At 35.8% G+C, this 12,667-nt stretch overlaps 1 long non-coding RNA gene across 1 annotated transcript; it reads left to right on the forward strand.

Moving 5' to 3' along the window:
• Positions 1 to 2,700: 2,700 nt before the first annotated feature.
• Positions 2,701 to 11,931, forward strand: LOC125777755 (uncharacterized). The gene is made up of 3 exons (XR_007422381.1): positions 2,701 to 3,083; positions 3,152 to 3,294; positions 10,639 to 11,931. It is a non-coding gene; the product is annotated as an uncharacterized LOC125777755 (long non-coding RNA).
• The last annotated feature ends 736 nt before the right edge of the window (positions 11,932 to 12,667 follow it).

Consider the following 12,667-nt stretch of genomic DNA (forward strand, 5'->3'; position numbering starts at 1 on the left):
CATGTGACAAACGTTTAGGATCGCATCAGAAACCAATCCATGTCTCCACAAAGAGCTTTGTGGCAATCATATGTTGACACGCCTAATAACGATAAAAGATAATTAACTCAGTTTAAAGAAGGTATAACATCCAAGACGTTTTAACCACAGCCTGGTAGAGGCAAAGGCAAAGTTCAAAACAAAACTTCCGGTTGTACGGTACCAAATTTGACCCAGATTGTATCAACGGCTGTTTTTTAATTTTAACTTCAAAGAAAATATCTGACATACATACATTTAATAGTTTGATAATGTAGCAATTCTAGGGTTTTTTTTTAACCAAAAACTTGACAAGATCATCGCACAACAGCACCAGCTCTCTTAAGTGGTTCAATATTTTTTGTAAATAGAATTTTGTATAATAAATATATGGTAGCTTTAACAATTGGCAGAATACCAATTTCGTGTCTAATTTTATTTTATTTTTTTATTTTTTTTTATTTTATTTTCTCAAAGCTGTGACCCAGATATCAAAAGATTGTTGTGTTTTCTGTCTCGAAAAAATTTAATATAAGCTTCGAGTTGAAATTTTGAAAATCGAGTATTTCTAAATACTGGAAACGAAAAGATTGACTCCATAACTATAAAAGTTTTACGCATATTAAATTTGTTTCTTAAAAAGACAAGATTTCTATATTTAGCAACTTTGTAATAGAACCGCCATTATGAAGAATTTTATATTAAAAAAAAATCAAATATTATTTCCTTACTTTTAAACCCTTTTCACCACCAAAACTATTACATTTTATAAATTTCGGACATTTTCGTGTCAAATTAACGAAGGAATGTCGAAAAGGACACCACTCCCTACCAGCCATGAAACGCTCACCTTAACATTAATAAACTTATGTACACGCTTGGCATAGTAAAAGACGAAGGAAAACGAAAGGAATAAAGAAAATGAAACATAGAAAATTTAACAGTTATGCGCCAACGTTGCTTTAATTTGATTAACTGCCGCAAAAGGAGTCGAACTGGTATAATGCTCTCGGCGCGTCGCATAACCAACATGATGAGCACATACATATATACATATATAATATATAGTTGTGTGGAACGAAAAACCGTGGCCCAGAAAAGTGACTAGCCGACTACCATACTTACAACACTGACTACTAGACGCGCTGGTACAGGTTTACGGAACAGGTTACGCGTTATAGCGTTTTACTCTATATCTATGGTGCGGCTATGGGCTTGGGTATGCTGTAACCGTGTACGCTTTGACCATGATCCTGTCCACTTTAAATGCTTGTCAGTATGCATAACATGTTTACAAGCGCACACACGCGTCACACACACTCCAACATATGGGTGCATGCATGGGTGTGTGTGTTTGAGTCATATGTTGGAAGTGGACAACCATTCAAGCAGGTACTATCTCTAAAAATAGCATGGCCTAATAATAAATATTTATTTTTGGTACGCTTTACTCCTCTCCTCTATGCTAGACGGCTTGTAACCCACTGTGATCGTATGACTTGTGTTATTGTTGTTGTCGTGTAAGGATAACATTTCGGAAATGGAGAAAAATAGTAGAAAGAAAAACGAAATTATATAATAGATTGATCATTACAAGCAGCAAGGTGTAGCGTTGTGTGCATGCGTGTGCATTTGTTTGTATGTAAGTATGTCATATACAGCACAATGAGTTCATACAAATTGCATAATTGATTTCTTTTTCAATATTCATTTAATTAAGCGCTATTATTTCTTGAGCAAAGGCAACTTTGGGATGACGGTGAAGCAGATTTTCGAGCAACCCACGAATTTTATGAAACAAATATGAAACGTAAAATTATAGGAAAATGAAAAATTATATATAATTATTTTGCTGATTGGTTTTTTGATTAATTATTTCGAAAATTGGTAACGAAATTTGTAATTATTTTTTGGAGCAAAATTAACAGATATTATATAGTAATAATTACAACACTAAAAACAAAGAAATGAATGGCCAAATAGCATAAACAATTTAAAAAATAGAAAAATAAAAAGTAAATATAAAAAAATCAAAAAAAAAAATAGTAAATTAAAAAGAGCATTCAAAAATAATACAATTAAATAAATAAAAAATTAAATAATAAAATTAAAATTAAAAAAATAAAATGCAAAAAAACAAATAAAATGTATCCATAAAAAAGTTTTAAGTGAATAAGAATTTAAAAATAACAATCAAATAAAATATAATGAAAATTGTTTATAAATTTGAAAATTTAATCATAAAGGTGAAAGAAATATCACCGATGTGTCTAAAAAGTCCGTGATCTTAAATATGTCTGCATGTTTCGTTCTGGACGACCTTCAACCTCTTCATCAATTGATGAAAATAAAAAATAGAAGGATATGGTGCTTGCAATCGTCAGGCCAGTGTTAGAGAGATGACAAAAGAGCTCGACATCTCTCGGGAGTCCTTTCGAATGATTTTAGTGGATATTTTGTGTGTGAAACGTGTTCTTGCTCGACTCCTCCCGATAAAGCTGACTTTTTTTCAAAAAAAAAAGTATCGTAAACTGGTCGCTTTGAACATGCTCGATCTTTTGAATTTCGACCCCACATTCATGGAGAGTATTATAACTGCCGATGAGACGTTGGTTTATGAGTTTGACATGCAAACAAGTCATTAATCATCGGAATGGAACCCGTTTTCAGTCGATCGCTGAAGGCCTTCAAAAAAAGTGCTTCTGAAGCGTATTTCGAGGTCTGGAAAATCGTTAGCATAAGTGTATTACGAGGGCTGCTATATATGTATATTTCTGATCTAGGCAACACTAAGTGTTGCCAGGTGCAATCTGATATTTCCATTGGAAAGTTTGACATTTTTTAGCATAACATCACTCAGAACGTTTTGTCATTTAATCGTGAATTGTTTTATTTACAGGGAATTAAAAAATTCATCTCGGCCAAAAAATGTAATGGACTTGTGAACACTTTCGTGCGATCATTTTTCACAACTTTCGACGTGGATTATGACGACAAGAGTGCATCGATGAACTAAAATCTTTGTATGGCTATTAAACACCATCCTATAGCACTATGAAAAACTGGTACAACGAATTCAATCGTGGCCGACGCTCGCTCAAAGACGAATTCCGTGAAGGTCGTCCAAAAACAGCCGTTGTGCCAGAAAACATCGATGCCGTACGTGAACTGATAATGCAAGACCGTCATGTAACATACCTTCAGATAGAGGCATGCCTATGCATTTCTCCCACCAGCATACATTCGATATTGCATGAACACCTGGCCGTAAAAAAGGTTTGTTCTCGTTGGATCCCGCACAATTTGACAATCGCTCAAAAAAAGGGATTGGTGTAAAGAAATGCTGAAAAAATACGATCGCGGTGCTACAAAAGACGTTTATAAGATCGTCACAGGTGACGAATCATGGATCTATGCGTATGAGCCCGAAACAAAACAGCAATCGACCGTGTGGGTCTTCCAAGACGAGCCAAATCCAACGAAAGTTGTTCGTGGAAGAAGCACTTCGAAGCAAATGGTCGCCTGTTTCTTCGGCAAAACTGGTCATGTGGCGACTGTTCCGCTTGAGCAACGTAGGACGGTCAATTCTGAGTGGTACACCACCATTTGTTTGCCTGAAGTCTTCGGAGAAATTCGAAAAACGAACAAGAGAAGACGAATCATTGTGCACCATGACAATGCGAGCTCTCACACATCGGCTCAAACCAGCGCCTTTTTGACCGGCCAAAACGTCGAATTGATGGGTCATCCGCCGTACAGCCCTGACTTGGCAACGATTTTCGTCGCCAGAAGATGCTGTTGAAGCATTCAAAAACCATGTTTTGGAGGTGTCTCAATCGGAGTGGAAAAAGTGCTTCGAAAATTGGTTTGAGCGCATGCAAAAGTGTATAAATCTTGATGGAGAATATTTTGAAAAACAATAAAACCATTTTCGTTGATAAATATTTCTATTTTCATTATTAGGCCAGAAATATATATAGCAGCCCTCGTACTGTATGCCGTGATTTAGATGTCAAAAGTATTATTGGTGCAAAGTTTGTTTTTAAACTTAAGATAAACAGTAAGGTCAATGGTGAGCACTAGCGGCAAATTATTCGTGGCATTTTATAACTTATTAGAATGACTTTTTGGTGATCGAACCTGTCATAAAATGATTTATCAATTGGCTATTTAGATTAGAGATTTGAATTCATCAGATATCATATTTAGTGAAGATCCGTCATGTCAAAGATCTGTGCTTACACATGTGCTATTCTTCCCAAAAAGCTGCTTGTTTGTCGGTACCACCGATATCGGAACATTATATATAGAATATGGATAACATACAAATTGGCCGATCAAAATCAAGTTCTTGCATGGAAACTTCTTTATTTGAAAGGATATTTTTACAAAATTTGGCGAAGAATATTACCCAAGACAACGCTATAAACTCCCGAACGATCGAACCACTACAACATATAACTGCCATACAAACTGATCAATCAAAATTCAGGTTTATATGAAAGCTTTTTATAAATAGTATTTATGAAGGGTATTATAACGTTTTTCATGTTTCTAATTCAAAACATGAAGTAATCTTTACAAAAATTTAAATATGATTAAGAAATTAATACAGTTCGTAAGCGCTATATGTAGATATGTTTGTTTACATGACCTTGTTCGTATTAGTGCAGCGCCACATAAAATAAAAACGGCAAAGCTGGGAGCTGAAGTGCACGTAAACTTTTGTGACACACTGTAAATGCACATGAAAATTGAAATTAGGGAAGCAAAATGCATGTAAACTTTTTTATTCACTTTATGTACATGTGTGTGTGTAAGTGCATGAACAAAAGCTGTATGCGTATATATGTACATATGTATATTGGTAGAGGTGTGAGTAAACCACAAAATTATATGCAACATAAGTCAAAAGGACTTACAGCTCAATGGCGACTCTTAAGTTTTTTCACATCACAAAATTATTGTAATGAATTGTAGTCGGTTGTTTTGCAGGAAGACCTAAATGTTGCGTTGCTGTGAACGTCACCAATGCAGTCACACCAATACACATGAACTTATGAAAGTGATCATTTCGCACACATATCCATAAGCATACATATGTATGTATGTATATGTTTTTGAATTATATGTGTATTTAATGGGATTTCAATATAAAATGTAACGCTTTGGGATTATGGTACACTATGTGCCATAAGAGTATGGCTTAAGTATGTATGTATGTATATATACAGGTTATGTGCGTACACATTTGTAGCGTTGGGTTAGTTGTGAGCCATGGCTTTGGGGCATGTGTTGTTGAACCGGATTGTAAGACGGCCAGCTGGCTGTGCGCAAACGCTGCGTACGAGTAGAAAATAATTAATCAATATCAATTGAAGCAACCGCATAGTCACAGAGAAGCGTCAATGACTCCGAGTAACCAACCACATGAAACCAAACAACCAACCAACGAACCAAACGGCTAGCGCCAGAGCCGGAGTCAGTCAACCAACGGCGCATACGCAATGCTTTGCTGCCTGCCTGCCTGCCAGCCAGCTAGCTGAGCCCGAAACGAAGAGTCGGCGATTTCAGCGTTTCAGCATAAAACTACACAGAAACAACAGCAGCATGGCACAGCAGCGAGAGCAGCAACAAACAACAGCACTCCGACAAAATGGTGGTTCGATCGTACACGCATAATTTTCAGTTTTTTTCCAATGTGTTTTTTTTTTTGCTTTTGTTTGACCATTGCAATGCATCAAGTGAAATTTTGTATTTGTAACAATAAAAACAACAACATGTAGGAAGTGTGCAATATTATGATGAATGCACCTTCTATATGCAATCGATTGCTTTGAATGTCGTAAATTTATATGCTTGTGTGTATGTATGCATATTTTCTTATTGAGCAAACACAGTCTGTGACTAATACGTGCACACTTTCACCAAAGTCACTGCAACACACATACACACATGTTGGGATGTTTGTACGTATTTTATGCAATTTCAATAAGATCAGCCGAAGAAGGTGCGCGTGCAAAGCGTGCAAACGCTGCATAAATATTATTGAAACTCATAAAAAGAACGAATTGTGTTTAGAAAATCAAAACGAAAGGAAAACTTACGAAAAACGCGGAAAAGATAACACAAAAGTCGCGAATCAAGTTAAAAAAATAAAATAAAATAAACGCACACAAGAAGTAGTATGAGAGTATGCAGAGAAATCAAATAACATAAAACAAATACAAGAAATAAGAATGAAAAAAAAAAGAAAAAATGCTGATAATAATAATAATAAAAGAAATCTGCCAGAAAGCCTGGGCAAGGTGTATGCCGAGGCGACCGACCAACCAACCAAACGAATGAACCAAAGAAACGACCAACCGACCGCCCAACTGTTCGTCCGACCAAAACTCGTCTTCTTCGCGTGTGTGTCTGTCTGCTCGCGCCACTTGAGCAACTGACTTAAACGGGCAAAACTAAGACACAAATCAACAAGTAAGCACTATGCGGGGTAAGGTAAGTGCATTGCGCGTGAAACCACCAGTCAGTGTCTGTGCCGAAGATACTCTTCAGGCACCTTAAACAACATAGCTATGGTATAACTGAACATACTAGACCTACGTAGAGTCCCCATATAGATAGTGGTTGTAACCAAGCCGGCATCAATAGTGTTTGTGTAGCACTGCTATGCACAAATACACATGTACAATAGACATACATATATGTATGTAACGGCAGCAGCAGCAGCAGCAGCAATGCCGATATGCTGTCCATGCATTCAAAGACATTAAACCAAAGGAGATGATGTTAAAAACAAGTACTATAATTTTACTGCAGCAAATTTCAATGTCAGCCAAGGCAAGCAAGATATGCAGGCTAACAGGTCGACAGGTAGTCGGGCGACTAGGCCAGCTCGATAAATTTATAGATGGATGGATAGACGTGTGTATGCATGCGGCGGCTAGGATGAACGCATAATAATTCAACTATATATGTATGTAAGCATATGTGGCTACAGTGTGTAACACAAAAAATGCCTTTAAGGAATAAAATGAATATTCAAACAAAATAAAACAATAAAAAAATACAAATAAACGCAAGCAGTATAATGTACAAAAATCTTAGATTTTGTTTTTTTTTTTTTTAATTTATATAAAACATTACCACTTGGCAGCGCTGCTGTCAATTTTATTTTTACTATGTCAATATTATTTTTTGTGTCTCTAAAACCGTTTTGCACAATTTTCGCACTTTTCTTGCAAAGCAAAATCACAACACAAACTCAAAAAAAGCAATAACAACACGCTTTTCTGCCGACACATGTATTTTTTTTTTGCTAGTTTTCAAATTTCCAGTAAGTTTTCGAAAATTTAATTCCAATTCAGGCTTAGTTATATGGTAGTTAGAGCTAGTGCTAGTAGTATGTTGACACAGAGTATTTGATATGCTTGTTTGAAACTTTACCACGCTGGTATGTCCGTCGCGATTTTGACGAATACCAAACTGAATGAGAAATCATACTGAAGCAAAAGAAAAGACAAGACGACAAGAAAATATCCAAAACCCAATTTCAAAACCTCGACTTGGCACTTAGTTGCGTAGTCATGTCGCGCGTCTCCGCCGTCGTCGCTCATTTCTACTACACTGCTGCTCCTCGGCGCTCCTCGCGCTCTCTTTTTTTGCTGTGCGCACCCGAATCCATATGTATGTGTGTGTATAATGACGAGCGCCGTACACTACTTCGTCTGGACTTGTCTCGTTTGGTTGCGTCTCAGGTCTCAGCTCACCTAACAGTATGGCTTGGCTTATTTGTTGTTGTTAAGATGGTCAGTTGCTATTTCTACCGGAGGTCTTCGCCTCTATATGTATGTGTATACATATTGTACATACATACGCACACAGGTAATTATAGGGGAAATGAAAAAAATATGTATAAAATTAAATAAAAATAATAGTATTAGTGGCATACGTATACATATTTACAACTACCAGTGAAGTGTCTTCAGTGAAGCCACGTTGTATTCGATCGAAAGCCGAGCGCGAGACAGGTAGACCGACCTGGTATTGTGTTGTGAGACTACAACTACTGCAGCTTGAACAAAAGCAATGATATTCGGGTTAAAACGGCGTGCCTGGCTCATCATTGTGGAACTTTTTAAGTCAGACAGACATACATATGTATATGCTTACAATCAAACATATATATACAAATATATGTATGTAGAGTAGCCGATACTTTCAGGTAAAAACAAATATCTTAGCAGCAAAAACCAAAAACCAACAACACCATAAACTAAAATAAGAGCTCAGCCACTACACACACACATACATACACGTAATATATGTACATATATACATATAATTATATGTACGTATGTATGTGTATGTTTAGGCATGCCAATACACCTTTATAAATATATGGTGTGGTAAAATAAAATAAAATTCAAATACACGCGGATATTTATATATGTATGTATATAAATATACGCGTGTATTTGTATGTATGTATGACCGTACAAAATTTTAACACATACATATACATATTTCGTTTTACATATTTACACTTGTATGTGATACACTAGTTATATCCAGGTATGATACCCATAGCATTTGTAGTGTTGTAGGCTCATTATGCTAGTACCATTGGCAGCCCTTGTTTTTTATGTAATGCCGGTGCCGTGCAGTTTTGCATTTTACCGCTTTGCGTTATGAGGTTTCCTCGACGTGTTTGCTATTGCCCTTTTCTCATTTATTGACTTGCACACAAGTATTGAGTTTTGAGAATTTAATTCACAGCTTAACGGGGGTATTAACATTCGTCTGTACTTGAGTTAAACCTTTGCTTGTATATGCTTAAGTATATACATACAAACATACATATTTATGTATGCACATTTGCATATTACACAAATTTATATGTATGTATGTATGTAATTCCGACTTCCCGCATTTACGCTGATGCCCAACGTAATTAATAAATCAATCTCAAATCAAAGTTATACCACAATCCACACACACAAACACACACACACATACTTATATACGCATAAACCTTCCACGTAGACATGCATCGGAAGAAGCCAAAGCTCTCGCGATACATCACACCTGTTCACATTAGTACATACTAATAAAAAATATTTTCCAGCACCAGAAATAAAATTTTGAAATTCGAGAAAATCGATTTTTTTCAATGTCCACAAAAACTTCTATAATATTAATACAAATAATTATGAAACATCAGATCAGCCAAATTTTGCAGGAAACATGTCAAATATTCAGCTCTCTAGCTGACTAATGCAAACGACACTCTCCAAAGTGTTGAAAATGTTCCAAAACCTGTTTTTAAAGGTGTGCTCTGTATGGTAGACGCCAGAAACGAAACAAGCTGTGTGGTATTCAATCTTTTTGGTAACTCTTAAGCAACCAATTACATGCAATTACGAGACGAATACGATGTCTTCATTTTTAAATGCTATTTTATAAGGTTTTGATGATAGTTTTTGAATAAAAAATATGCCAATAATTCAATCTGTTTTTAAATCTGAAGAGATTAACTTAAAGTAGTTTTGTTTTCGGAATTTCCTAACCTTCACGCACTTTCACCAATACAACTCTCGACTGCATTAAGACGAGAATAAGATTCCCCGGTGATGATTATGGCGTACTTGAGAAGAAAAATACAAGAATCCGAGAATATAAAACTTCGGCGATGATTATGGCGTACTATGATTTCGAGCAAAAATTTCCCCTTTGGTACCTGTGCCCGTAGAAATCAACTGCTTTAAAATATCACAGTTTCTGTCGCAAATATTATGACTACGAAAGATTAAATTAGACTTGTCATGTCCAAGTATTAATCCGAAATGTAATGAAGAAACGAATTTCTCTCATAAACCACCTTCCGCAATTATAATTACCTGAATCACCTCAAAAAATTCTTCCTTTAATCGCTAAATTAAAATCACTGTATTTAATGGGAATTGCCAAGTCTTAGAGAGAACGAATCGAACAATCAACTGGCATAATCACATACCGCTTGAATAGCAAATGTTATAATTCTTTATATCCACATTAGTCTCTTGAGTTAAATTCAAAGTAAAGGCTCAAGACAAGGAAAAGCAGAGAGTACATAGGCTGCTATATATATCTCTGACGTAGGTAACACTAAGTGTTGCCGGGTGCAAACTGACATTTCCATTGGAAAGTTTGACATTTTTTAGCATAACATCACTCAGAACGTTTTGTCATTTAATTGTGAATTGTTTTATTTACAGGGAATTAAAAAATTCATCTCGGCCAAAAAATGGAATTAACTCGTGAACATTTTCGTGCGATCATTTTTCACAACTTTCGACAAGAGTGCATCGATGAACTAAAATTTTTTATGGCTATGAAGCACTATCCTATAGCACTGTGAAAAACTGTTACAATGAAGTCAATCGTGGCCGACGCTCGCTCAAAGACGAATTCCGTGAAGGTCGTCCAAAAACAGCCGTTGTGCCAGAAAACATCGATGCCGTACGTGAACTGGTAATGCAAGACCGCCATGTAACATACCTTCAGATAGAGGCATGCCTATGCATTTCTCCCACCAGCATACATTCGATATTGCATGAACACCTGGCCGTAAAAGAGATTTGTTCTCGTTGGATCCCGCACAATTTGACAATCGCTCAAAAAAAGGCTCGTGTGGATTGATGTAAAGAAATGCTGAAAAAATACGATCGCAGTGCTTCAAAAGACGTTTATAAGACCGTCACAGGTGACGAATCATGGATCTATGCGTATGAGCCCGAAACAAAACAGCAATCGACCGTGTGGGTGGGTCTTCCAAGACGAGCCAAATCCAACGAAAAAAAAAAACATTTTCGTTGATAAATATGCCTATTTACATTATTAGGTCAGAAATATATATAGCAACCCTCGTAAAACAAAATTTGCTGAAGAAGCTGAAGACCATCCCAAAAAGTATTTATGAAAATCCGTTCGAGGAATGGAAAAATCGTTGGCATAAGTGTTTGCTGGAGTTTACTTTGAAGGCGACAAAATAAATATTGATGAATAATTAATCGGTTGCACCAAAGATAACAACTCTCTACAAATAAAAAGTTTGAAAATTTTTAAAATAAAGGTATGTGCACCTTTTGTTTTGCGCCAATTAAATGAAGACCAAAACGAACGAGTTATTGATGAAAAAAAAACGGATTTCTCTCATAAACTTCCTTCTGCCAACGTATGCGCCGGAACTATCAACATGTGACAATTTACTATTTCAAAAACAGGAAACCAACATTAAAGAAGCTTTTTATGATGGTATTCAAACCATTTAAGTAGCCATAAGAGTGGTGCTGAACGACATTCCTATAAATGTTATAAAATATCTATGAATGTTCTGATTGATCGTTTCAAGTGTTGCAGTCTCATTGAACAAATTTTAAATAAATAATAAGTTCCAAAAATAATATAATGTGCATTTTATTCTATATCCCAATAGTTCGGTTGTTTTTAGAACACATTTTCTATACCGAATAGTCGCTCAAGACATTATGATCCTTTAATTTGTAGAATAAAATACAGGATGGCATACGAATCATGCTACAAAAACAAATCGTTACTATTTTTTTTTTGTGTAAGTAATCAATGTTTTCATTTATTTGACAGGTTATTATTTAAATTTTTAAAAATGAATGCTTGGGATGCCGAAAAGAGAGTCTGAATAGTGCAGCGGCACCAAGCTTTGCAGTCCGTCATGTTCGTCCAAAGATAATTCAGACGAGATTTTGATGGCACTCCTCCCGAGTAAATGAATCATTATTATGTTGGTAAGCATGCTTGCCGAATATGGAAATATCGCAAGAAGTCATACCATCGGGAGCCGTATGTTCGTGTTCAAAAAACAATCGTGACTGTTGCATCGTTAATTCAGGCATATCCATTTTAACTTGTAACTTATGAGTTAGCAAACGGTCATTACGACGGAATGAATTCGTGATGACTTAAACCTATTTCCATATAAAGTTCAAATAAAAAGCCGGTTAAACCTTTAGATTTGTCTATTCGCCTGGAATTTTGTCAAAAACTTATTCAAATGCCCGAAAAGGACAATAACTTGATAAATTGCCTGTTTATGTCTGATGAAGCCCATTTTGATCTAAACAAAAATGTAAAGTAGCGAAATTACGGTATATAGAGTGAAACAAATCCAGTAATAATCCACGAGACGGAACTTCGCTTAGAACGAGTCATCATCAAGGTATCTTGTTGAAAAAAAAAAAAAAACAAAAACGGCGTAACAGTAACTGTCAATGGGCACAGTTATGTAAAAATGATGAATGAGTTTTTTTTTACACAGAATCGAAGTCTTATTCCTTTCAATCGCGTTTGGAGCTCGAACGAAAATTTGAAACGAAATTAATATCAAGAAACTCCACTTTCAACTCGCCCCAAGGTCACTTGACCTGATTGCACCACACTTTTTTATGGTGTTATATCAAGCAAGAGCTGTACAAAAGAAAACTCAGAAATCTAACTGAATTGAAGCCGTTCATTAAATCGATAATTGAGGCAATCCTGACTTCAAACCTTCAGGTCACATTTGGAAAAAAACTATGACAAAATGGTTTTAAATCAGAACACAACATTTAATATTGTGGTAGTGACATAA

Source organism: Bactrocera dorsalis, chromosome 3, assembly GCF_023373825.1.
Source record: "Bactrocera dorsalis isolate Fly_Bdor chromosome 3, ASM2337382v1, whole genome shotgun sequence".
Classification (NCBI taxonomy): Eukaryota; Metazoa; Arthropoda; class Insecta; order Diptera; family Tephritidae; genus Bactrocera; species Bactrocera dorsalis.